Source organism: Jaculus jaculus, chromosome 16, assembly GCF_020740685.1.
Source record: "Jaculus jaculus isolate mJacJac1 chromosome 16, mJacJac1.mat.Y.cur, whole genome shotgun sequence".
NCBI classification, from domain to species: Eukaryota; Metazoa; Chordata; class Mammalia; order Rodentia; family Dipodidae; genus Jaculus; species Jaculus jaculus.
The window spans coordinates 28,988,603-28,993,791 of record NC_059117.1 but is presented as its reverse complement, the minus strand read 5'-3'; positions in this window follow the sequence as shown (position 1 = coordinate 28,993,791).

Below are 5,189 nucleotides of genomic sequence, written 5' to 3'. Positions count from 1 at the left end.
AGTAGGGCACCAGCATACCCTCTTTATGGCCTGGTAATTAGGTCCATGATAGCTAATCTGCCATTTTAGAACCATGGAGGAAAAATAGCAAATGATAGACCTTGGATGAGCCTAGTTCATGGATGGGTTTAATATGTGGGAATGACCTTGGGCATCTTTAGGGACCAATGAGGGATCTAGTTAATTAACCTTAAGCCATAGGGAAAAATGGTAAGTTCTGTGTCCATGAGGTTTTTTCTGGAGCTTAGTTTCTAGGGATAAGTCTGAAATCTACATCTATAGAGGCTGGCCAACATAGTACCTTGGAGACCTAGTGGCTGGCATGGTACTTGGTGGACGTGGAAGCTACAGACTAGATGAATAATACTGCCCTGGTGTTTGGGTTAACCTGGATCCTAGGTCCCCAGGGACTAGCCTATACCAGAGGCTGTGAGGTACTGTGGCAACTGGCCTGGGGGAAGGTTGAGTCCATGATAAAGCCAGGTGTTTCCTGAATGCTCCCTTTGCTCTATGGGAAGAGTGCCTCACTTGGTGGTGCAGTATGCAGACTTCAGACAAGGATGTGGATGAAATAGAATATGTTCATTTTTTATTACAATGGTTTTCTTTCTTATTTTTGTGCTTCATGCCAGTGATGCGGTCATCCTCCTGGTTTTCTCAACTCTCATCTTGATACTGAACAAGTATCAGAATTGACTATTGTGTGAAGACATAGGGGATATCAGTTCATATTCCATCAACTTACTGATGCTAGGCCTTTCATTCAACAGGTTTTAACACATGTGCACAATGACAGGTACCCATCCCATATAGTGCCATATGGCATCAGTCCACTAAAATTTCTTTAGGATCTACCTACTCCCCCCCCCAACCCCCAGCAAACATTGATCTTTTTTTTTTATAGGGCTCATAGCTTTTCCTTCCCTGATGTCATGCCATTGACATGAAGCACATGCGTTTACCTTGTTTACCTTGGCTTCTTTTACTTAGTAACTTGCATCAAGACTCCTCCATGTTGTTTTATAGCTCTGTAGTTCATTGCATTTTACTGCTGAGTTATGTTCCATTCACTCTCTGAAAGAAGTTCTGGTTGTTTCCACATTTTGGCAATGATAAATAAGGCTGCAATAACATTTTTAAGTTTCTGTGTACATAGGTTTTTGGATTATTTGTGTAAATAAATACGAAGGTGTAATGAAGCAATGACTGCTGGATCTTTAAATAAGAATCACGAAGAGTTTCAGAAGAGATTGCCATGATGTCTGTTCAAGTAAGTGACCGTTTAGTTTCTTCCACCACAAATTCTGGTTATAATTTACTTTTATAATCCTCCCTCTCTCTATATATTTCTCTCTCACACACACATTATTAGAGGCCAACCCTTACTGGATTATCTTTTAATTATTACTTATCCTATGATAGAAAACAGTGAGAAATTTTATTTAGAATGTGTTCTTTAGTTGTAGAGAAACCTTGAAAAAATAAACGGCAGCATACAATTATTTCAAGTTGATTCTAGGAAAAAGCTCTGGTAAAACCAGATGGGAAATAAATGTAACTCAAAAGATATAAGTGATGAACAAGAAAAGACAATTACTGAAATACATAAAAAATGAAAGATGTCAATAAACCACTTGTAATTATTATTATTATTATTATTATTATTATGTTGAACAAATTAAAGGATAGTATGAGTTCTTGATATGGGCATGTGAAAACGTATACTGTGTGCTCTTATCAAACTTAGAAATTGGCAACTGTAGTATGTAACAAACTATAAATATGTTTAGAAAAAATAAGGAAATAAATAATACAGATCTTTCCTTTTTCAAAATTCTATGACCACTAAGCTATTTTTACAGGACTAATTGCCCAATACACACACACAAGCACATACACATATGCACAAATGTGTGTGTGTATGTATGTTTTATAAGACTTCACATACAATGTATAATTTAAATCGATTACAAGTAAATGAATACTTAGTTATCCCATTCCTACATGTAAAAAGGCATCCTTTAACAACTGGCTCAGTAAATGCATTAATTCAGGAACTGACTTTATGACACTACTTTGTCATTGCAGACACTACTAGGTTTATGTGTGCTGGAGCTCTTAAAAATCCATTTTTGTTTCATTTATATATTCATCTATGGTATACATTAAATAGGTATTCCTAGGTGGTAGTGTAAAAATATTTTATTAATGAAATTTTCCCTTGTGAAAGTCACAAATTTAAAGAACCATGCTTAAACTTGTACTCTTCATGCATGATCCCTTTTATCTAAGTGGCAGTTTAATCAATGAATAGTCTCCATCTGCTCATGTGATCTCACACACACAGTTCGCACAACACTCCCCACAACACACATAAATGCACACAAATGTACAGTTCCCCTGTGAGGAAAGAGGAAATGGCAATGAATACTGAGGATTTCCCTCTCATTTGTCCAGACGAAGTGCCAGAGTGCATCTGGGCAATGCCTAGAAAGCCCTGTTTGATATATATCTTTTGGCCTTTTGAATGTGAACTGATGAACTGGAATAATGTAGTCAGTTGTTCCTGGATGATCTGAGCAAACACAGACTTGTTAGTGTCTTACTAAATAGAAAGACAACGGTTTGACTGTAACAATAACAAATCAATAATTTATGTCTTTAAAAAAATCCACTTAGAGGAAAATGAGAAAAGTCTAGTAAATTTTCAATAATCAGTTGGAGAGAGTTGCAGCTTTTTCAGTTGATCTAGTGAAGGAAAATAAGTCTCCATAAATTATCAAAAGTGCTTATTTTGACATAATGAACATTTTTTTTTCTAAATTTATGGTATGTTTTGATGAGGAACAAGATTAGGCCTTTTTAAATTGTCCAAAGAATTTTCACCTAGTTTGTTTTTCCAAGCTTCATAGCTGAAATAATTTCTGAAATGTGCTGTCTGAGATTAGCCATGCCTTCTCCCCTAATTTGAACAGAATAATTGGAAAGGCACATGTACTAGCTTCCAGTTTATACAAGTTCATGTATCAGAACTCCCTTGAGCTCCTCCAATTAGAAAACAGGTTTTTGAGTTAATATCCTCCAATTGTTAGAAGCCTGCGTCACTGTGAGAGCAGAGTGACACGTGAAGGTCCCTGCTCACGGGCCACTGATTGTGCAGGGACGTGATTGTTCCCCATTTAGATTGGAAAGGGTTAGGAACTCTGCTTCCCAATGTACTTAATGAATGAAAGGAAAATTGGACCCCTGAGTCGGAGTCAATGACCTAAGGGAGTGAAAAATGTTCACATGTTCACAAGGGCAGTGGTTACATGCTCTAATTCCCAGCAGAGGTGAATGACAGAGGTTACTGAGTTTCTCTCTAGATAGCATCTACTAATCCACTTGCTTCCTAGGAAAATGCTGTGATGTTGAGCATCTTGAACTCTGCCTACGGCTCCCTTCTGCTGATAATTCATTCACTTCTGAACACATTTCATTTTAAAAAATTCATCTTTACATGTGACTTAGGCTATCATCCAATAAATTGTTACATATTCAGGCTACATCCCTTAATGCAATAGCAAAGCTAGAACTGCTAACTTTATAGTGGCACAGGAAGAGATTTGTTTTAATTTAATTAGTGCAAATGGCTATGGGGAGATTTTCCCCTTTTAAACTTTGATTTAAAAATATCTGTTTCACTTAAATTAAAGGGAGTTTTCTTTCATAAGCATGCCAAGGCACCACCCTTCTCGTGTTCACAGATATAAAATCCCTGATTGGCTGTTGATGAGTCATTCCCAGTGAGGAATCTTATCTTAACACCTGCCTTATCTTTAACATCCTTTTCAACTTCTTGTAGAAAAACAATAGCCAAAAAGAAAAAAAAAAAAAAAAGAATTTGGGACCACTCCAATTTTGAAACACCTGCCTTAGAGATAAAGACTGTAATTTTAGGCACTTGCAGTACGTTTATTTTGGAGTGGAATTTGTTCTGCATGCTCTGTGCATCCGCTCACTTTCTCAAGCACGTGCTTGGCCTGGGTCTTACTTCAGTCTATAAATTGCAAAACGACAAGATCATCTCTGTTGCCATAGGAAACCTTGGGGATCAGAAAGTCTCTGAAGATCTGGCTTCACAGTAAATGTAGTTTATGAGTTCAAGAAACATTACACCATCATCTCTAATGAACCGGCTAGTAACCCTTTATGCACTTAATTTCAGTCCAACACTGATAATCTCCAATGTGAAGAGCATATCCTAGGTTTATGTTCCCAATGTGAACCAGAAAGAGAATCACTCAAAAAAAAAAAAAAATACAGACAGGATCTACACAGCTGGAAGTCAGAAGTACCAAGTTTACTTGGACTATTAAGAAAATTCACAGTTAACTTAATAAAAAATATTTATTTTAACCTCATTTATTTTTCCCTTGATAGGTAGACATATCCCACATTATTGCTTGGGAAGAGGTTATTTAAAGGGCATATATTTGTTTGACAAAGACATAAGTTAATTTTCTATACAAATATCAGTAATTGCTGAGCAATTATCTAATTCATGTGATGATGCTGATTATATTGATTATTAAAACTTGCTGGATTGCTCATGCATAAAGGCAATCCTTGTCTGTGGCTTATTCCAATACTCTAGGAAGTCAGAAATTATCTAAAAGAAAATAGTAAGGAGGGTATCCTAACAAAATGAACCCATGTTAGATAGCTTATCTTAGAAGAATAAATTCAGTAGGAGATGAAAATTGTCACAGTCATTAATTTTTTTTTAATTTACTTATTTTTTATTTAAGAGAAGGAAAGAGGAAAAGAGAATGGGTGTGCCACAGCCTCTAGCTACTGTAGAAAACTTCAAGACACATGTGCCATCACGTGCATCATCTGGCTTAAGTGGGTTTTGGGGAATTGAACCTGGATCCTTAGCTTCATGGGCAAGCACTTTAGTAGCTAAGAAATCTCTTCAGCCGCAAACTATTTTTTTTAAACAGGAACTAAAATCTCTAATCTCATCAGGTCTACTATATGCTCTAATGTGAAAGTTAAACACAGATTGAAAGAAGCATGATTAAACTTGACCTCTTCATGAATTATTCTTTTTATCTAAATGGCAGTTTAATTAATGAGACTTGGCTAGGTGATTGTTGGTATGAGTAAATCCTCTTCTATTAAAATTTATTGACTGCGCTGGAGAC